The 23,363-nt window shown below is 40.7% G+C and overlaps 1 protein-coding gene and 1 long non-coding RNA gene across 2 annotated transcripts in view; both read right to left on the reverse strand.

The window, feature by feature from the left end:
- LOC130221901 (zinc finger protein 721-like) overlaps positions 1–23,363 on the reverse strand; it is a 364,016-nt gene that overhangs the window by 295,164 nt on the left and 45,489 nt on the right. The window lies entirely within an intron of this gene.
- Positions 1–23,363, reverse strand: part of LOC130222016 (uncharacterized) — a 28,403-nt gene that overhangs the window by 91 nt on the left and 4,949 nt on the right. The gene's annotated exons all lie outside the window — the stretch shown is intronic.

Here is a 23,363-nt window from a genome sequence, read left to right on the forward strand (position 1 = left end):
ATGCAGTAATTCTTAAGCATTTAAAAGACTTTTCAAAAAGTAGCTTTAAATTAAAACATTTTTAAATAAATATTTGATTCACAAACTTTTATTGCACACACTTTTATGCAACAATAGCTGTGATTATTATCATATTATCTGAATTTATATCAAAACAGAAAACTGATTTATATTTAGGAAGGTGGTCAATGATTGGCGTATGGATGTAAATTATGCTTAAAGAAAGTAACAGACAAATGGGGAGGGTATTCAGGAGCAAGTCAAAAACCATTAAAATAGCTACTGAGCAATGCTAAGACCAGAAATTTATAATGCCTATAGTGTACAATTCAGCATCTTTGCTTTAGAAATTAGATAAATAAAATATCATTCCTTAAATAGAGGATGTAGAGCTTCAATCTCAGTCTTAGAGCTGCAGGTGGAAATACAGAGGAACTTTAGAATTATAAAACACCTAAATATGGTGTACTGGTGATGCGGTACCTTTGTCTATCATTCGGAGATAGGAACCACAGCATCCAGAAACGCACAGTCAGAACAGCGTCTTGAAAAATACGCATAGCTTGACTGTGTTGCTCTCTAAGGGAATCTGCTCTTTTAATGGAAACTGCTCTTTTATGCACACCAGCAACATGCCCAGGTGACAGTATAACCCAGATCAACCATCGCCATCGCACTGGTGAGTAGACTGGTTTCAATCTTGAATTAGGTTAGCAGATAAAGTGTCTTCAGTCATATGAGAGGCTCTGAAGCCAAATTCTAATGCTCGCTTCTCAGCCATCAGCTGATATACTCTGTTAATGACTAATTACTAACAACTGTGGAGCTTAGTTCGGCCAATTTATTTGGCATTCATTGGCCCGTTTCTTATTTTTCAGAGTGATTGGCTTTCTAGCATCTGTTCTCAGACAGACGTTGTAGTACCCCTTATGCCTAAAGAACGTAACAGACAAATGGGGAGGGTATTCAGGAGCAAGTCAAAAACCATTAAAAATAGCTACTGAGCAATGCTAAGACCCAGAAATTTATAATGCCTATAGTGTACAATTCAGCATCTTTTGCTTTAGAAATGGAGATTAAAATAAAATATAATTCCTTAAATAGAGGATGTGGAGCTTCAATCTCAGTCTTAGAGCTGCAGGTGGGAAATACAGAGGAACTTTAGAATTATAAAACACCTAAATATTTGGTGTACTGGTGTTTTTTAGGAGGATAAATTCTTAACCCTCTACCGCAACGCATTGTGATAAATCAATGAAAATTTTTTTTTTTTTTTTTTACTTTTCTTTTTTTTAAATGACTTAACTTGACGTTCTGTAAACATTTTATTGAAAAAAAAACAAAAAAAAAAAAACATTTTTTAAGGTACTTTATGAAATGTTTGCCCATATGACAACAACGTTCCAACAGTGGATCTAACTTAGAAATTTTAAATTTTCTTTATAATTAATAATTTTGTTGTTTGAATTGACTAATTGGTGTTGCAGTATTATCAGTTTTAACACAGAAGACTTATAAATGACACCTTATACACACTTTCCAACAACTCATATTCCAACAGCTTTCCATTTAATCTTTTTTTGGCTGAATATTATTAAAACAAACCTATTATTGTATTATCATCTATACAACATACAGTAAATATAAATATTTATCCAGTAAATATAACAAATAAATAACAAGTCTAGGTATATCCAGATGCATCAGAACAATGTATCTACTAGCTAACAATGTTTTTTTATTATACCATATACTATAATACACCTGTCTTATCTGCCTCTGAGCTAACTTACCTCAACTGTCTCTATCAAATGTCCAATCTGCATCATTCTCTCACTTTCATCTGCAGGAAGAGCCAGTTCTGTCCTTTTCTTCTTTCACATACCATAGAAACATGGTGGTGCTCACCAATACACTGTTCCCTGTATTCATATCTATTCAAAAGAAGTATTGTCATTTTAAACTAGATCTTATCCATATGCAAATGCCATTAACACATGACTAATTAACATTATATTACTAGCATTGATGTTGTTATTGTTACAACTTAAAAGTTCGCAGCTGACCTCGTTACCCAGCCAACCCATTGCAATATTGCACATTGCACTATTGCACAGTGTTGCTATTTGGTAACACATACATTTGATCGATTTACAAAAAAAAATTATTTAAAAATATGTTGAGTTGTGAATGTCATCATAGCTTACTGGAGATGATGTTTCAGATTTTTTTGTGGATCTGACATAATTTGATCTTTTGTTTTTATTGTTTTATTGTTTACATTTGCATTAGCAACTACTCACAAAAAAAACACCAGTCTGTCAGAAATCGCGCTACAGAAAATCACAGCATGTCATGTGACTAAACCAAGCACATCATTGACTACACTAAGGTCTTCTCTTTAAACAAAAATATATGTTTGGTCTTAAAGAAACAGTAGCAGGGGAAATGAACATAAGTATCATGTTGCCATATGGTTAACCGTGCAGTAGAGGGTTAATGAGACTCTTCCAGTTAAAGAAGAACTGAAAAAATCTTGGGGGAAAGAGTATACTGTACAAAAAATGGATAGATTGCTGCAGACTCCTGTTACAGGGCAGCAGCAAGATATGTTTTCAGAAATCATGTTTTTACATTGGGAAGAGTTTAATTACAAATTCTGTGAACAAAAACTGTAGGCCGGTCGCCCTTTTAAATTTAAAATTGCCGATAGATTGAATAATCATTAAACAGAGTTACCTGGCCACACAATTCTGACTGATTATCTGTATTAATGGTTTAAACCATAGGATATCATCTTCAAGACAGGACTTTCCATATGAATTTGTTCAAAATTGAAAGTTACCATTGGGTTACATGATCAACTCACTAACCATTAGGCCAACACTTCCCTTATAGGTGAACAATGTAGCCGAGAAAATGTTGTTATCAAACATTGACTAGTTTACATGACATCAGTAATCAAATTATTTGCCTTAATCTAATTAAGACAATCGTAAGATTAATGTATTTAAATAAATTGCTTTTGAATGTTTTCTTTTATGATCCCGTTTTACATGTTATAGCACATAATTAATGTCATTGCGTCACCACACAATTCACATTTCCTCCAGAGTTCATGTTATTTCGGGTGTTTCATTTTGAATTTGTCGACTTTAACTGCAGCTTGGCACTTTCACTTCATTCAGGAACATTTCATGCATGCCCCCTGTGACAAACGAGATATTGGATGCAACTATGATCTGCTGGAAGAGTGTTGTTTTAAATAGAAGTTCATACCGCATGCTGAATGGAAAAAAAAACCTTCGCATTTCATGATGCAAGTGTCTGTGGTCTGCACTGACTTGGTAGGTGCAAAGAATAGTGTAAGGGTGCTCCCCAAATTAGGACGATGCGTACTGGCATCACTTGCATCTATGACTTTTTAAGGAGATCAACACCTGAGTTCAATTTGTAATGAGCCAAAGTCTTTAAGGATGTATTTCCTTGGTCATAGGGGGAATTTGGTGTTTGAATGCAGGTGCTGCTGAGTCGCTGGGCCAAGGCCGGGACGTGGACATGATGTTGTGCACGAGCGAATGATTGGGAGGGATAATTGGTAGTGCTGGGGTTTCCCTGGACTGAAGTTTTGGTGGCCACTGTTGACTTCTAAACGCTGTATCCCACGTCTGGTAACGGGTAAGCGGGCCAGCACACACGTGTTATACTGTTGCATGGTCAATCTTGTGGGTGTTGTTCACCGTGAGTTGAGTGAGTTTGGTTTCTTCTCCGGCGCTTGTACTGTGTGTGTGTGTGTTTGTGTGTGTGTGTGTATATGTGTGGCTGTGCGTGTGATGGGGGTGAGTGCAGTCTATTATCACGTTCTGTATGAAATGCTGAATGACGATGGCTTAGTATTTAGCTGGAGTCGTCAAAAAAACTAAAACTAAAATCGGCGTACTCCACATGCCTTAATTCGATTTCTCTTTAGTTCAATTATGACCTTTATCAGATTAAATTAATCAAAAACGGCGGTTTACATGGTAGACTCTTAATCAGAGTATTGTTTTAATCAAATTGAATTGAATTATTGGTGTCCATGTAAAACATACTCATTGTTTACTTTACTAAGTCATTTCAATGGTGAAGGGATTGATCCAATAGGCCTGTTAATAGACAATTAGCGAAGAAATGTCATGGTCCCTTGAAAAAGTGTTTTGTAGTATTTTTCAGAATACAAAATACATTTTTTTTTTTAATTTGTTACTTGTTGTGGCTGCTGTATTTTGTAGTTTATGTTGATACATTTAAAATTGCTGTATTTGGTATTCTATTTTAAAATGCATTTCAATGTATTTTTGCCCATCTTGACTTACACAGATGTGCCAACTGGCCCAGCCAGGAATCGAATCAGCAAACTTCTTGCTGTGATGCAACAGTGCTAACCATGGTATTATATTTGCCGTGGTATTATATTTTGTTCCAAAATGGAACATAACATTAATGTTCCAAAAATGACAGAAATTCATACAGATTTGAAATTATATGAAGGTGAGTAAATGATGACAGAACTTTTAATTGATGTGTACAATCTTTTTCTTTAAATGACATGGAAATCTGAAATTATTTACTGAAAGATGCTCTGAATAAGAAACTTAAATTGCTACTAGATGTCTGTAATGTCTTAATAAGTCACCAAATTTATTGGGTCATTTGGCTGTCAAACAACTTTTTCATTCAGGAATGGCTCTCTTTATTGAATTGTTAAATTTGCATAATATGTCCTAGGTGAGCAATAATGTTAAAATACATAATACCTTTTGCAGCAGATATACAATGGGGATGTACAGCAAGTGAGTATGTCACTGTTGTTATAGTTAGTTAGAATGATACATCGGTATTGAAATGTATAAATGTAGGTGTGTAAATGCTCAGCAAGAGAAGTCACTGCTGCAGCAGCGGTAAGATGGAAAAGTGCCTCAGGCAAAAGCGGTCACTGCTGTGGCAGTGGTGCATTATGAGGTGTGCGTCTCCAATGGGAACAGTCACTGTGCTGGCAGTGGTGAATTATAAGGTCTGTGTCTCCAGTGGGAACAGTCACTGCGTTGGCTGTGGTGCATTATAAAGTGTGCGTCTCCAGTGGAAGCGGTCACTGCGCTAGCAGTGGTGCATTATGAGGTGTGCATCTCGGCAGAAGCGCTCACTGCGGTGACAGTGGTGCATTATGAGGTGTGCGTCTCCAGCAGGAGTGGTCACTGCGGTGACAGTGGTGCATTATGAGGTGTGCATCTCTGGCGGTAGTGCTCACTTGCGGTGACAGTGGTGCATTATGAGGTGTGCGTCCTCTGGCGGTAGCGGTCCACTGCGGTGACAGTGGTGCATTATGAGGTGTGCATCTCCGGCGGTAGAGGTCACTTGCGGTGACAGTGGTGCATTATGCGGTGTGGCATCTCTGGAGGTAGCGGTCACTGCGGTGACAGTGGTGCATTATGAGGTGTGCATCTCCGGCAGGAGAGGTCACTGCGGTGGCAGTTGTGCATTATGTGGTGTGTGTCTCCAGCGAAAGCGGTCACTGCGGTGACAGTGGTGTGATATGAAGTGTGTATGTCTTCTAATAGGATCGGTCGCAGCAGCAATGAAGATGTACCCCAAGCAAGAATGTCAGAATGTAGCTAGTGGGTATAATTTGTCAGTAGTGTAATGTAGAAATAAATGTGCATGAAATAAACGCTAGGTCAGTAATAGAGGCCATTGTGAGCTCCAGCAGAAGTGGTTATGGCTATAGCAGAGAGTAGGGATGAAGTACCAGTATAAAATGTAGAGATGGAAATGTGGACATGGACATGCTAGCAAAAACGGCCTTATGCCTGTAATAGATGTGGATGTTGGGGCGATGTGAGAAAGGGGAGTGGGTGTGAATGTGAAGCTTCCAGTGGAGGGAACCTCATGCTGGAACTAGATAGTAGGGCTTTAAGCTAGTGGAGTCGAGCGTGAATGGCTTGAATGTGGGTGGCATGAAGAGCCAGGGGAGAGAGTTCCCAAAATAAAGGTTGGGGTGGATTGTGATTGCAAATTTGCAAATTGAGGGGGGGGGGGGGGGTGGGATGGCATGTGCTGGGGTGATTGCAAAGTGAAGAATGGGGGGGGGGGGGGGGTCGTGAAGTGAAGAGCAGCGGGGGGTGGGGAAATACGTGCACGTGCCTGGAAGGGAAGAAGAAATAACCAATAACAGAGGCAGCCTTGGGGTGGGTCAGCCCCGTCTGTAGGCAACAAGATGAGAGGCAGGCATAGAAACTTTTGCAGCTAGCAGCAGCAACCGTATAGTAGATCTAGTTGAAGGATTGAGGACCAAGGATTGTGAAATGCTTAAGAGTTGGAATTCTAAAAGGGCACTGATTTTCACTGATGTTTTAATTAATTTCTATGGAAAACTTAAATGACAGACTTAAAGGAACTGAAAGTAGTGCAAAGAGAGCATTGAGAAGTAGCCAAAAGCTTTGAAAGGAGTTCCTTGATTTATATCAAGTGAAATTGCAAGTCAACAGTCAATCACTGTGAAAGTAGATGGGGTAAGCTAGACATGTGATTCTGAATGATTTCTGAGCTGAAATTGCTTATCACCTTGGTGTTTTATTATTATTTTATATTTATTTATTATTTATTTACTTTATTTAAATAATGAATATATTTATTTATATATTTGTCTATTATTTTTTATTTTCTTCTTTCATTTATTAGCTTTTACACAATTTATAGATTTCTTCACTTGCAGAACAAAGATTATGTCTGTGTATACGTTAATAATATCTTTAAGTTTATACATGTTAAGCACCTAAACGATAAAATCTATCTGCTATGGGATAAAGTCTATACATGGCATTGTGTTCAGCAATCGATTGCTCTTGACTGCATTGTCCTGCGCTATACAGGTGTAAAACTGTAGTGTTTGCCTCTTATATCGAAGTAGTGCGCTACAGAAGCTATAGGAATAAAGATTAACTAAATTTATTGAATTGATGTAACCTTAAAACGGTGCACATGCGATTAATATATATACAAGCAGCTTTACCTGGTAAATCTGCAAGCAGCACGAGGGAATAACAGGTTTGTTATTTCTAAATTTGACGTGCCACAAAGCAGTGGCATTGCGGGCTGTACTAAACACAGATTCCCATTGTAAGTTAGTGAAAATGCTCCATGCGTGTCATGGCGCATTAGCGATGGTTGGCGCTTCGCCGTTTAGAGCGGCGGGCTGTCACTCGATTGATCTGTGCCAGGGTTTGGTCTTGAGCTGATTGGATAATAGATTGATTGTCTGTGATGAATTAGCCTCATCAAAGACTGATTGTGCTCTTTCCAAAATTTGTTTATAAAACATCACATCTTCATGGACTTCCCATCAGCTCCTTTCTTCCTGATTGTTTTTGTTATAGAATCAATAATAATGTAATTAGGTAAGTAAAGTAAAGCTAGCTCTCTGCAATGAGATTTGTTCGCTCTCAGCTGGTGTGAGGTCTGGCGCAAAATGGCTACCGTTGCATCTTTCAGATGGATGCTGCACACTGGTGGTGGATGAGGAAAATCCCCCCAAAAATGTGTAAAGGGATTTAAGTATCCAGAAAAGTGCTATATAAATGTAAGGAATTATTGTTAGTGTCACTTGTTGTCTTGGTAATGTATGTGTAATGTAAAAAGATGACAGAATATTTCTGATTTAACTATTTTTTTCTGATTTTAATTCAGTTTAATAAAACATAAGTAAATAACGCTATTCCGCCTAGCCTGCTTTACTGAGGTAATTTTGGTTTTATACCTGTGATGCAATCCCTATTTTGTTTACCACACTACTTTGAATTTATAATAATAAATATAATAAAATAAATTAAACAGTTTTATACAATTAAACTGAAAGTAAACTACAGTTAAGGTATTGATTGTTAAAAAGGAGATCCTTTTCAATGATATTTTTTTAATGAACATGCATTCAGGAGTTTATTCATTTTTATTTTGTGTTATATCAGTTAAATAAAATGACTCATATTAGGCTAGTGGGTTGCATTTTTATTGCTGTTATTTGCGTTGGGTCACTGCATCTGTTAGATTAGTCTAGTGCACTGAGCAAGTTTTGTTAGTGTTGATATTTGCAGTAATGAACATCTATAGGGCTGGATCATGTAATTTATCCGGAAACAGAACTGCTGGATTCTAACATCAGATCGGTAACAGTTCCTTTCATATGTGCCCATTAATTGTCCAATCCATTACTTCTCACCATAAGAAATACAAGGTGTGGTACACAGTTTCAAATGCATGTGTCTCGTGGTGAATGCATAAATTACGTCATTTTTTTTTTGGAACACATTTCTTCCAACATAGGCTCATTCTGAAAACGTAGCCCTATATACATTTCTGGAGTTCGTGAATTAAGTAGTCAGAGGAACTTATGACTGCATTTTATCTTTAAAACAAACTCTATGGGCCGTTCCTTTTCAAGCCTACAACTTGAAACTTTTCAAGCTGACAACTTACTTTCATATGGATGGTTTTACTAGTTTGTCCAATGGATTGCCACTTATGTCGGAGGATTTGAGATGCAGAGCGGAGTTGACTGCGACGACAGGGTTTAAGTCCGGTGATAAATGAGAATGTGGTAAAATCTGAAAACGAGGTAAAAATAAGGCGAGGGCTTTTCTTTTTCTGGATTAATTTTAAAAACACTGAGGTTGGGTTTTTAAAGAGAAGTGGGTGGGTGCTGGTCAATTTGTGCTATTTAAAATACTATTGGTTGGGTTTAGGGAAGGAGGAGGATGGGTCAGTCGATCGGTTAGTCAGTCGACAGTGGCCTCTGGTGGATTTACGCGCGAACAACAGGTGTGAATGACACTTATGAAGGAAATTTAAGATCTCAAAAGCGTACACAGCAGCCTCTGGTGATTTGCAAAAACAAAAACTGAAAAAAAAAAAAAAAAATGTAGCTCCTGGGACACATTTCTCCAGAAATGTATATAGGGTACATAATCAGAATTAGCCTGGATTGAGTTCTCTGTTCGCTGGCATGTTGTTTGTGTGTTTCTATAGAAAATGCGGGGGAACGTTACGGTTACTAAAGTAACCCTTTATTCCCCGGGGGGGGGCGGGATCCACTATGGGGATTTAGTCAGAAACCAATCATCTGAAAATAAAAACGGGCCAATCAATTGCCAATGAGTTGGCGGCATCAGCGTGCACAGCTGGCGTCAATGACAATCAGTCATGCTATAAAAACGCAGCCAGTGCCATGCTCGACATCCTTTTCTAGCTGAAGAGACTTACATGCTCAACAGCTAAGGGACAATCGTTGTGGCGAAGGAACATAGCATTTCCGTTCCCCTTCGGATGGGGAGCTCCAATGCTATGTGGAAACTTCCACTATGGAGAAATCTGGAAAACGCCGCAACGAAAGAACCTTACCGCGTCCCTGGCGAAGGATGTGCCACGCAGTAGAGCGAGCGTACCTACAGCGCACAGAGACACAGAGAATGTGTTAGTCTGAGAGAATGTGTTTTGCTTGTGTTTAATTCTCTTGTTTAAAGTTTTGAGATCTGTAAGTGCAATGTGTTTGCTTGTGAACTTGTCCAGTTAACTGATGTATTTGAGTGATACCTCGGAGAGGTTGTAGGAGTGAGTAAGTCGCGCGATATACATATACAACACAAAGATTTATCTTTTGTATTAGTTCATTAGGTTCAGGAGAATGTGCTGCTTTGTGTATGTTTTGTTTTTAGTTAGAGTAGTTTAGTTAAGACGTTTGGTACGTTGAAGATGTTTCTTTTCATGCTTTTCTTTTCGTATTTTGATTAGTTTGTTGAAAACAGTTACTAAGTTTTGTTATATTTATTTCTTTGATTTAAGCACATCTAACTACTTCCGCGCCAACTACTGAGACGCGCCAAGCCGAAATGAAGCTGCGCCTGGATATCCGCAAATTGGAAATCGACACGGAGACACAGCTAAAACTCCGACAGCTCGAGTTAGACTCTATGAAGGTTGGTTCTGACCGATCTGTGCAGTTAAATCCTGTAAGTACTGCTGCTAATGATAATTCGGCAAGTTCTGTGAGTGATGTTTCGTCCAGTGCATTTGATATTAGTAAGCATATTGCTTTAGTGCCTCACTTCAGAGAATCCGAAGTGGATTCCTATTTTGCTGTTTTTGAGCGTGTGGCTGCCGCACTTCATTGGCCTAAAAAAGTTTAGTCTTTTAAAGAAGAGCGTGTTTTCTCTACCCCGACTTGACAAGACAATGAGTTCATTCACAGCTCAAAATTCTGCACCACCAAAAAGTAGTTTACAAACGAGTAAAGAGACTAGAGAGTGTTTTTATTGCCACAAAATCGGACATATTATTTCTGATTTTTCATTACTAACACAAAAAAATCAGCAAGGACAAATAAAACCAGCAAATTTTGTGAAAAGTTACACTAGACACTAATGAAAATGAAATTGATGCTGGCTTTAAGCCATTTTTAATGAAGGGACTGGTTTCTGTAAATGGAACTACTGAAGAGCAGAAAAAAAATTAGTATCTTGAGGGACACTGGCGCACTTCACTCGTTTTTAATCTCTGATGCACCAGACTTATTGTGCATCTAATATTCTAGTTCAGGGAATTGAGATGGGTGTTTTAACGGTACCTTTGCATTGAATTCACCTACAGTGTGATTTGATTTCAGGTTTTGTCAAGGTGGGTGTACGTCCTTCCTTTCTTGTCAAAGGTGTTGCATTTATTCTCGGAAATGACTTGGCCGGGGATAAAGTTTCATCTTTGCCTGAAGTTGTGATAAACCTGACTGTTTCATCTCTGCTCATGACATTTCTAACACATTTCCAGACGTATTTTCAGCTATAGTGCATGTCAGCATGTAGTCACCCGTGCGCAAAAATGCAGAATCAGAGAAGAAATAATTTTATCTGATTCATTTTTGCCACCTTTGTTTTCTGAGCAAAACCGTTTCTGTCGATTTTAAGTTTTAAAGGTGCTGAGAAAGAAACGTGCTCCGACAGTACTCCACCCGCATGTGCGTCCGAATCTGACCTTTTATCCGAACCTATTTCGCACGAACGAATTAAAAATGCACAACGAGATGATGAGTCCTTAACGAAATGTTTTTCTGCTGCTGAAAAAGATTTTAAACAAATGAAAAACAACCTGAGTGAATACGTGGTTGAGAATGGATTATTGTTGCAAACACCAAGGAAGCAATTTTTGAAGGCAAGTTTCAGTATAAAACAATTAATGTCGCATCACCAGGCTCTCCAGCGTTTCATGCAATTTCGGGCATTTCATTTTTAACTTTCCACTTTTTTTTAATGGAATTTGATACCGCATTGAGACGGGAAGAAAACCTCCGCATTTCGTGACTCGGTGGTCCTTTAAGATAATCAAAAATCGCTGCTTACATGGTAGACTCTTAATAAGAGTATTATCTTAATCATATTAAAATTGGAATATTGGTGTCCATGTAAATGTACTCAGTGACAGATGATGTCGCGAGCTGTCAAAGACAGCGCATTCCTCTGCCTTTCAGCATGCGCAAATGTGTCAGTAAGTGACGCGTTTCCTCCTTAAACGCAACAAAAGCATATGCTTCGCGTTGTTGTGTCAGAATCCTTGTGAAATACAACCATACTTTAGAACACTTAGTTCAAGCAAATTTGATCAACGCGATTATGTGTGTTGAATCTGAAGGCAGTCGCTCCGGCTGCCCTGTCCTGTGCGCGTTGTGTGTGTGTCTGTGTCAGGCCCGTGCACAGAGCACAGACCCTTACAGGGGCAGGTGCTCAACGCGATCGCAAAGTGAAGAGCAAGTGCCTCCTGAGAGGGGCACCGCACCTCAGCCAATGAGGGCAGAGGGGCAGTGGCTCTAGCCACCGGGCCACCCCCCTGTGCATGGCTCTGGTCTGTGTGTGTGTGCACTGCCTAAATGTCATTGTCCGTAGCCGCTAAATCAAAAAGTTACGAATTTCCGTGAGATTGAGTTGCACTCTCAGCTCACATCATTCAAAAGAAAAGAGCCACATTGTCCCCCAATAATGTCAACAGACTGGACTGTTTTAGCAACTGGCTGAATGCAAAATTTTTTCTACTTTATAATTAATGTTCTCAACTCAACTTTACAATGAGTACATTTGTTTGTATTCAATACTTTATTATTATTATAATTTTCCAACTTCCATATTTGCAGTGCCTGTATTTTGCCATTTTTTTGCAGTCCACTTAGTATCCAACATGAAAATAATTTTTTTCTTTATTGGCATTGATTGTTTTGAAACTCAAATGGCATTATCATGTCTGTGTTTTAATTTCTATAATAAATATGGCTGTCAAGACAGGATCTGATGGTTTATTGTGGGCATGTTGTTTACATAAAGAAATCTGTGTTACAAGTTAAACAAAAATAACTTCTAATAAACAATTATATTTTGAATTTAAATAGTTTTGTCTTGCATTTACATAAATTTTACATTTGAATAGCCAAAATTACAAGTGTCAGTCTTTTAAATGTGATTAATTGCGATTAATTTTCAAAAAAGTGCGATTAATTAGTTACGTTTTTTTTAATCAATTGACAGCACTTCATCCAAATCATCCAAACCGCAGTGTCAGCGCATTCAGAAACAGCAGTTTGTTTGCAAAAGCCGCTAAACGGCACTTGTCTTTGACAGCAAAAAACCGCTATATCCCAAGAACCAATCAGAAGGCATGGATGCTATGAGGATAAACGAGAAGAAAAAGAAACCAAGAGTATAGTGAGGATGAATAGATGACAGCTTCTGAGAGACATCCTCTTTTTTGGCCAGTGTACCTACACTGAAAAAAATTATTCAAAGATGATTCCTTGCATTTACTCAATTTTTTTACGTTAAGTGGTTGTAAACAATTTATTTGGGCTGAATTTAAACATACAAATTAAGTTAAACATTATTAAATTTAATTTGTTTGTTTAAATTCAACACAAATAAATTGTTTGCAACAGTTTTGCATGCAACACTTTTTTCAGTGTACCTTATGTTTTATTTGCTAATGCAAGCTATGTTTTAAAAGATACATTATTTATACTACTTCAATAAATTATTATTAATAATAAGACATTATTATTTTTATTAATGTACAATACACAGCTATTGATGTTTCACAATGTTTTTACACTACATTATTTGAATCTGACAAGCTTGTTTACATTGCTTTTACTTACATTAGTAAAAGATTTTACTTACATTAAATCCAAATCCCAAATATTGGAAATGAAAACAGATTGTTAAAATTAAATTTATGTCAATTTTAATATATATATTAGGGCTGCACGATTTGGGAAAAATATCACATTGCAATTATTAAGGTCAAAATTGCGATTTACGATTGCGATACGATAAACAAGTGGTATGACTCAACTTGCTTGTTATCAAGAAAAATGCACACACAGATTACTAATAATGCTGAAATTTTTATTTTTCACCTGAGATACAGTATACAGTGTAATTTAGCAACAACTAGAAATGAACAATGTTTTCAAATTAAAACAAAATTGTACAAAATTAAATAACAGTAACATCTTTACATTACTGAATTAAATTACATTAAATTAACTTTCAAATAAAATTAAAAGTCAAATGTACAGATAAATAAAACAAATACCCATTTTTTTTTTATATTTTGACATTTTTGTCCCAAAACGGCCATTTAAGCAGGATGTAACATATACTTTGTATATTTCTTTTGAAAAGAAAACTGGATATCGTTACGGTTACTAAAGTAACCCTTCGTTCCCTGAGGGGGGGAACGGAAATGCTATGTGGAAACTTCCACTATGGGGATTTCGTCAGAAACCAATCATCTGAAAGAGTATAAAAACAGGCCAATGAAATGCCAATGAGTTGGCAGCGTCAGCGTGCACAGCTGGCGTCAATGACAATCAGTCATGCTATAAAGACGCAGCCAGTGCCATGCTCGACATCCTTTTCTAGCTGAAGAGACTTTCACGCTCAACAGCTAAGGGACAATCATTGTGGCGAAGGAACATAGCATTTCCGTTCCCCCCCTCGGGGAATGAAGGGTTACTTTAGTAACCGTAACGTTCCCCTTCGGATGGGGAACTCCAATGCTATGTGGAAACTTCCACTATGGGGAAATCTATGGAAAACGCCACAACGAAAGAACCTTACCACGTTCCTGGCGAAGGGTGTGCCACGCATTAGAGCGAGCGCACCTACAACGCCCCGAAACACAGTCTTCCAACGTGTCCCCTGGCCCTTACTTACCTGTTCAGGAACAGTTATATTTTTCGGGGAGTCGCAATAACCCAGTAAAATAGGTTTTAATACGACAGTACGTTGGGAAAGCGTTCAGTCCCGATAGGGAGGACGCTGCGGAGCTCACCTGCTACCCAGAGGGGGGACCTGGTGACAACCTATGGACTAGCCCAGAGATGGGGAGTCCTTGCATAAGGATGGTTAGCGGGGAGGGAAGACACGAGCCCACCTAGAAGTGGGGACTATAACGTGGCTGAGTGAACGTATGGGATCGCCAGCGGGGATCACGCATAGCAGGCACCTATACCCAGAACGCGGGCTGACCAGCGGGCATGCCAACAACATAACGGGCCAACACCTGACTCCTCCGCTGAGTCAGGTGCTGGGGGACTTGGAGGAACTCTGCAGGATTCGCCAAAAAATGGGGACCTAAACTGACAAAGCTGAAAAAGCGCACGTATGTCCGAGTTAGGGAGAATGGCGCAGCAAGCGTGTTTCGACACCTCAACCGAATCGTTTCCTCAATCACCAAGGGTTACCTAATACCCTTGAGGAAACCGGCTCCACTCACAGAATGTAAACACTGCAAATGTATAGGGTGTCACCCAACCCGCAGCTCTACAAATGTCTGTCAGAGAGGCGCCGCGTGCTAATGCCCAGGAGGATGCGACGCTCCGAGTGGAGTACGCTCTCACCCCGGGGGACACGGTTCACCCTGGCTCTGATAAGCGAGGGAGATGGCATCCACTATCCAGTGGGCCAACCTCTGTTTAGATACGGCACTTCCCTTCTGCTGACCACTGTAACAGACAAAGAGCTGGTCAGAGGATCTAAAGCTCTGAGTCTGGTCCACATATATTCGCAAAGCGCGAACAGGACACAACAATGAAAGGGCTGGGTCTGCCTCCTCCGCGGGCAGCGCTTGCAGGCTCACTACCTGATCCTTAAACGGCGTGGTAGGAACCTTGGGTACATAGCCGGGCCGGGGTCTCAGGACAACGTGAGAGTAGGCCGGCCCGAATTCTAGGCACGAGTCACTGACCGAAAATGCCTCCAGGTCCCCAACCCTCTTAATCGATGCCAACGCGACCAGCAGAGCTGTCTTCAAGGACAGAAATCTCAAGGATACAGAGTCAAGTGGTTCGAAGGGATCCCCACGTAGGCTCGTAACACTACCGCGAGATCCCAGAGGGCATGAGAGGGGGGCGGGGTGGAAACATCCGCCTCACACCTCTGAGGAACTGGATGATGTGTTGCACGTGTTGCCCCTTCTGCCGAAACAACAACATGCCTGGATGCCTGTCCTAGGGGCACACTGGCCCGTAGGAAGGAGGGGTCCTTCCAGGGGGTGAGGGTGTGGCGACAGCGCAGTGACAGTCATTCGGTGTGTGCCCACATGCCATGCGCGTCTGGGGACCCGATCGTGAAGCCAACGCTGTAGTGGTCTCATATGGAGCAATCCGAGCGGCGTGGCCGTGGATGCCATATGCCCCAGGAGCCTCTGAAAAAATTTCAGGGGGACCACCTTTTTTCTGTCGAACTCTCTCAGAGAGATCAGCATTAGCTCGGCACGTTCTCGTGAGAGGCGCGCCTTCATGGTGACCGAGTCCAGCTCCAACCCGAGAAAGGAGATGCTCTGCACGGGGGCGAGCTTGCTCTTTTCTCAGTTAACCTGAAACCCCAACGGGCGGAGGTGCACCTTCGAACGCAAACCGCAGTTTTGTGGCGTGGAAGTATGGAGACATGGAATACGCGTCCTTCAGGGTCTATTGCTGCAAACCAATCCCGAGGACGAACGCATCGGGTGATGCGCATCTGCGTAAGCATTCTGAAGGGCAGCCTATGAAGGCAGCGGTTCAAAACATGCAGATCTAGGATTGGCCATAGCCCACCGCTCTTTTTGGGCATGATGAAGTACGGGCTGTAAAAACCGCGCTCCATCTCGGCTGGAGGGACCGGCTCGATTGCATCCTTCGCCAGGAGGACAGCAATCTCCTCGCGCAAGACAGGGGCGGACGCAGGGCTGACCCTGGTGAAATACACGCCCGTGAACCTGGGAGGCCGTTTCGCGAATTGAATCGCATAGCCGAGTCTGATCGTATGGATGAGCCATTTCGATGGGCTGGACCATGCTAACCAGGCAGGCAGAGCCCCCGCAAGTGGTCCCACCCGCACGATCGCTGACGTGCCAACGACGGGGCAGCGTGGAGTGAGTGGGCTCACTCGGGGAGCGCTGGGGTCCCACGGGAGAGCAGGAGACGAGATGTTCTCGTCTCGCACCCAAACTCCAGAGGAGGGACTGGGAGTGGGAGAGAAAGGAGACCGTTCTCTCGCACTCCATGAGCCATTGGCGAAATGCACCGATCCTGCGAGCTGGAAGGCATAGCGTGCCAGACTGGCAGTGTTCGTGCTGTCACATCCGGAGAAGGGAAAAAATGCTCTTTCACTGAGGATTTGATGGCGTTTTTTTTTTTTTTTTACGCCGTTAAATAAAGTGCCCTGCCCTCCAGCGGGGAAAAAGCAAATTCCCTCCTCCCCAGATGGCCCGTCTCAGGGACACTTCGCGGTCGGTTTACCGAACTTAACGTCGCCCTGGGCGGGGGACGCTGGTTGCCTGCATGATGCTCGGCGCAGCCACGTGCCCGGACGCGCAGGCGGGTGCAGCGGAGCAAAGCTGCAGGCAGGCGTCCTCGGCGAAAAAGCCGTGGATGTGGATGGCTCGGCAGGGGGGAGCGGTCATACAATCCCGCCGATAGAGACATCGCCCATCGCCTCCGACTGCTCTATCACCGGCATGAATTCCTGGGCTAATTCACCGACGGTGTCAACAAACAGGCCAGCCTGGGATATGGGTGAGTTAAGAAAGCGAACTTTGTCAACATCACGCACATCACCAGGTTTAGCCTGAGGTGGCGTTCCTGGATCACGGATGTGATCATCGTCTTTCCCAGGGCACACACAGCCGACTTTTTTTTTTTTTTAAGAGCATAGTCTGTTGTGGTGCGGAGCTCATGCTCAGTCCTGGGTCGGAACCATCCTCGCGCAGCCAGGCCAGCGCCTGCGCTTGGTAGCACTGGTAGGTGGCCATAGCATGCATGGTGAGGGTCGAAGGCACATGCAGCACACTGCGTGAGCCTACTGTGCCCATTCAGGAAGAAGGGGATGGGGAAGCTTAGAAGGTCCTGCCTTCATCCTCCACATCACACCCCTCTAATCGGTTTGGCCGCGGGGCTGGGGGATAAACCATCTCCAGAGCCACGGCCGAAGCAGCCTGGGGAAGCACAGCCACAAAGTCTGCTTCTAGATTCGACGCCGCGCTCATCATCCCGTAGAGAGCGAGCTGGTTCGAATCTTCTTCAGACCTTGACAGCCCACCCTCCAAGCATGGTGAGGATGGAAGCGCACGCAGATCGGGCAAAAAAATGTGCCCTCAAGACTGCGTGAGTTTACTGTGCACTTCCGGAAAGAAGGGGACGGGAAGCTTTGAAGGTCTTGCCTCCTTATATTCTCCGCAGAACACCCATCTAGTCGGTCCGGCCGCGGGGCTGGGGGATAAACCATCACCAGACCCACGGCCGAAGCAGCCCGAGAAAGCACGGCCATCATGTCTGCTTTTTAGATGCCAACGCCGCGCTCTCCACCTCGGAGGGAGGGAGCGAGCGGGCTCGCATCCTCATCAGACAATGACAGCCCATCCTCCGATGCAGCGATGGACATCTGACCCCCAGTGTCATCATGTGAGAGAGCGGCCATCCAAGGACGGAGCGCTTCTCTTCACCTGAAGCTTGGATGGAGCGCATGGAGGAGCGAGAGGTCCGCAGCCCGAGGGCGGCAGATTTACTCCCACTGAAACCCTCAGATCTGCCCGAGTGCCAACTGCAGTGCGGGTGACAACTGGGGTGGGTGGCTCTTTTGCAAGAGCGAGCCGCGATCTTAACTGCGCAAGAGACATGACATCACAGTGATGGCATGTACTGCCCGTGAGCACCGCATTAACATGCTGGACCCCCAGACATGAAACGCTGTGCTCGTGCCCATCATCCGGGGATAGGAAACCACCGCATCCAGAAAACGCACGGTCGGAGTGACGTCTTAAAAAAAGACGCGCTGCACGACCGTTTTGCTCTTTTAGGACAGCTTTTTTCCTATATACAAACTGCTCTTGGAGGAATTGACCCATAGGACGCCAGGCAAGGGAGAAAAACCCAGCTCGACCATCTGCCACTGCGTATACGCGCTCTGGACCGGGAGATGCTGCTTCTCTATCTCTTTCTGTAGACACAGGTTGGAGATACCCTCAAAGACTCTCTCAGAAGCTTCGTGAAAGGCTCTGAAAGCGAAAGGATGTCGAGCATGGCACTGGCTGCGTCTTTATAGCATGACTGATTGTCATTGACGCCAGCTGTGCACGCTGACGCCGCCAACTCATTGGCATTTCATTGGCCTGTTTTTATACTCTTTCAGATGATTTGGTTTCTGACGAATCCCCATAGTGGAAGTTTCCACATAGCATTGGAGTTTCCTATTCGAAGGGGAAAGGTGGTTTCTCAATAAAACTTAAACCTCTGTAACTGTTGTTATTTTAAATGACCAACTGGTAAATTAAAATTCTATTTCTAAAACAATCTTTTAGCAATTGAGAGGTTCTTTGCCAAAAAAACAAGCATGTTAACCTTGTCTGGTTTCAGACAGGAGCGATGATCTGTTACAACATTACCACTAGTACTAAAAGCTCTCTCTGATGCAGAGCTTGTTGCTTGTATGCACAGATATTTCTGTGCTAGTTTGCATAGCCTAGGGAAGTTTATTTTGTGACGGTTCCATCATTTTAGTGGATCTTCTTCATGGTCTACACATGGCATGTAAATGTAAGCATTGAGTTCAGCAGCTACTGCTTCTCTGAACTGCACCATGGGATCAAAAGATGCTGCAATATTCCATATTGATACTAGCAAAAAACAGTAACAAAATTACGACAAACACCCAGTTATTAATATTCTTATCAAATCACTCACCATTTTTAATCTAACGATGAAGAAAAGATTAAAGGAAAGAAAAGTGTCCTTTAAACATATTAATTTTTAAAATCATGTGCTAATGATGAAAATAATTTAGATTAGATTAGATTAGATTCAACTTTATTGTCATTACACATGTACAAGTACAAGGCAACGAAATGCAGTTTCGGTCTAACCAGCAGTGCAATAGCAGCAAGTGCAGGATATAGGTATAAGTTATAAAGTGCAGTTATAGAAAAATTATGGTAATATTTACAGATGGATGTACTATGAACCTTATATACAAAAATGGCACATTTCTAGTGTTCTTTGTGACATACCGATTTCTACACTGTATTTCCATTTATTCTTAAATAAATATGCTAATAGCTGTCCTTTCTAACGTACAGTTAAGTAGCTTTAAATATGAAATGATTAATTTAACTTACCAATGGCCAAATGAAGTCTATGCCCAAAGCACTGGAACCTAGTCCAGTGATTAAGCGCCACCGCTTTGACGATGTTTGTGCCGTTGTCTGTTGTGACAGCGACCAAACCATCTTCCCAGAGGTCCCATGCAGCCAGTGCCTCTCTCAAACCTATGTTCTCACCCGTGTGATCATCAGGGAAATACGATGTTTGCAGGCAACGGCTTTTCAGTTCAGAATCATCGTCGATAAAGTGCATGGTTAGGCGAATGTATGGTTCGGTCGTCCTGCTTGTCCAAAGGTCCGTAGTGGTTAATTTCACTGCAGTTATTTCAAGTTGAAACTCGCTACGGCACTTGATGTGAAGCTCAGGTATTGCGACTAAAGAGAAGTAGTTTCATGAGGGCAACTGGTATCTCTTTTCCAGTGTGCGAATCATTTTCTGGAATCCCTCTTTATGGGTATCATGTCTTTTGCCAGTGCGTGATGGAGTGAGTGAGTTCTTTATACCTTTGCGACGTCTTTTCATATGGTGTGAGACTTGAAAACACATCTGTAATAATTGTTTTATTCTGCTCATACTGGGTTGTGCTTTGTTTTGTTCGGTCTCTTTACTACTCTTGGCTTTTATCGCCATGCATTCATCATACTTTTCTCTGTGTTGCTTCAGGTGCTGATATAAATTTGTTGTGTTGCCATGTGATGTAGCAATTTTAGTTTGGCAAATTTTGCACAGTACCTCTTTCTGCTCAGTGTCCGATATCCTGAAGCCAAAATATCGCCAAATAACAGAGGTAGAATTTTTTCTGGGCACAAGTTCAGTGTCGGTCTGTTCTGTATCCATTTTCTCCCGTCTCCACACTGCGCTGCGGAAAGTCACGTGACCACAAGCACACGCGCTGCTCACGAGACTTATACAGCACTTAGAATGAATGTCTTGTTACGTCCACAAATGCATTTGTTTATATAATATAATTGCAAGATTTGCTGTAATGTAATCGCATAGGCTGACATCACGATTGCAATATGATTAATCGTGCAGCACTAATATATATATATATATATATATATATATATATATATATATATATATATATATATATATATATATATATATATATAGTTTTATATGGGCTAAAAATTGCAGTTTTTAATGTTAAATACTTAATCAATATTTTAATCAATATTATTAACTCCCTTAAGCAATTTGTTTTATTGTTTACATAACTATCGTTAATGATTTAATTCTGACTTCATATATATTCATTCATCTAACAGCAGTTTCTTTAGTTATCACTAAATGTGGTTATCTATTAATTTAAGGTTCAAATTAGGATAATATTGACACTTACCACTATGTGATTTTTCAAGTTGAAGCTGTCATTCACGTATATGTTGCAATGTCAGTTTGATGTACAGCGTGCATCGCAATATCAAACTATTCATGTTGAAATAACTGTACAGACAGCGTGACGGTCCTTCTCGGAACCACAGAAGGCCATGGTGTGACCGCAGTATAAACTCACACATCTGATATTTGCAAACAAGTCATATGAATCATATTTATTATCATTTGACAGTCACGGAGGAATGCCACCAAATGTAACGAAGTAATAGTGATAGTTTTTCTCTAATAATTTACTTAAAAGTAAACGTACACATTTTTAAATGTACTCAAAAAGTACACATTACCCAATAATTTTACTCAAATGTAACAAAGTAAATGTAGTTCGTTACTACCCACCCTCTGCTTCTAAAATGTGAATATTTAAGAGTGTAATAGTCAAATGATGATCGGTCTCAGTCACCATATTTATCAACATAAGATCATCTGTACGATGGGATTTTCTGCAAATGAATATTTCATAAATCACACATGAACCTTGATGTAAGTTGATTTTTACTATCTGATCTGCATTCATTTCTACATTAGATTGATAAATGTGGACAATCGTAATTGTACCTCTGTCTGTATTCTGTGGATTATATTTTTGTCCTTCGTTTGCAACCGTGTTATTTTGATTGTTTTGTTTTGCTTTAATCTTCACCTTGTTTTTTGAGTTTTTATTAATAATGCTGCACAAAGATCATTTGTCATAAATCACTATGACAAGAAGGACATTGTTCTGCTCAGTGGGGCTTGTTGTACCTTTAGGAACTCTAGTGGTCTATTATAATATTGCAGTATGAACCAGGAAGTTTCTAAATTATTAAAGCACATGGTGGAAATGGTTTTGCTGCAATGATTTTTGTGTTCTATACACTCCATGGCAAGAACTGCTTGTAAGTCAGTATATTTTCTATGTAAACATCCTAAAAGTAGTTTTGTGTTTAATTCATAATTAATTGTTGACTCAAACCTTCTATTTGATTGTAATTAAGTTATGTTAGTTCCTGTACAAGCTACAGTTTCACCTAAATGTTTTTTTTTTTGTATTTATTTTCAGTTTCTCTCCTTTGTTCATGACTACATTTGACAAGAGTCTAACATTTGACTCTCGTGTAATTCATGACAGGAGTTTGGCTGGCTGTCTAATTATGCTTAAGAACACCAATTGGAGGACAGTACAGACATTTTACTACCATTTTACTTTTTCAGTCTCATTCAGCATTATTTAAAGTTACAAACAGTGAGGATTTGTTTATGGTCATATATTTGTCCTCATCAAATTTATGTAATCATTTCAAATTGATTGTATGAAGTTTCAAAGTAAGTTATGCAAGTTTTTCCACATTGACAAGTGTTGAGGTTTATTGCACTTCTGAGCTATTTATGTAGTTCTTATGGATAGTTTAAGAAGAATTTTATTCTCTCAGAATGAAGCATTATCTAAGTTCATATTATCCGAGAGTGTGTGCACCAGGCTGAGGTAAAAATTCTGTGGTATGTCTGTGTAAGATACGCCTGCACAGGAACAACATTAGGAGAAGGCTATGCTGAAGAATGACTGATTATGTGAAATAACTGAATATGTAAAGCACTGATTATATGTTAAATACTCATATGAAGCTTTATGTGTCAGAAGCTAGAGTGAGTAACATATTATGAAGATATTATGCTATCTTGACAATGTATGTAAACACTTAGATCTTTTGCATCTATGCTCTGGTTTCAAAACAGTTGCTGACATAGACCTGTGACATCTCTGGTGACCTTAGCAAGCTGGCAGAGAGCCAAGAATAACAGGACCACCTAGAGTAAAAACTTATCCAAAGATGGTCAGGAGTTAAAACGAGACACCTAGGAGTGTGTCAAATCTGTATAAAGTTTGTGGAAAACACAGACACTTTAGAAAGGAACTGTCCAGGAAAGACTTCAGAATGCTCTATGGTCTGCTCTGCACTTTCTCGGCTTTATTATGGAGAATAAAGTCTATTTTCTGACATTCAAAACCTCCCTTCTGATAATTTCTAATTGATAAGAAGTCAGCAATTATGACAAATGGCACCCAAGATGGGGCTGAAAACGACATCGTCTGTGGTATCGTAATTTTTTATTTTTTTTTGAAAATACTCAAAAGAATGAAAGCACAGCATGTAAAAGACAACAAAATACTCTAGCGGTTCTATCCTAAGTTTTAAAGAATTAAATTAAGTCAACAACATACAACACAGTTGTAGTGGTTTTTGGAAATTTTAATATAAAAAAAATCAGTCCATGTGTGACCAAT

The sequence above is a fragment of the Danio aesculapii genome, chromosome 4 (assembly GCF_903798145.1).
Source record: "Danio aesculapii chromosome 4, fDanAes4.1, whole genome shotgun sequence".
Taxonomy (NCBI): Eukaryota; Metazoa; Chordata; class Actinopteri; order Cypriniformes; family Danionidae; genus Danio; species Danio aesculapii.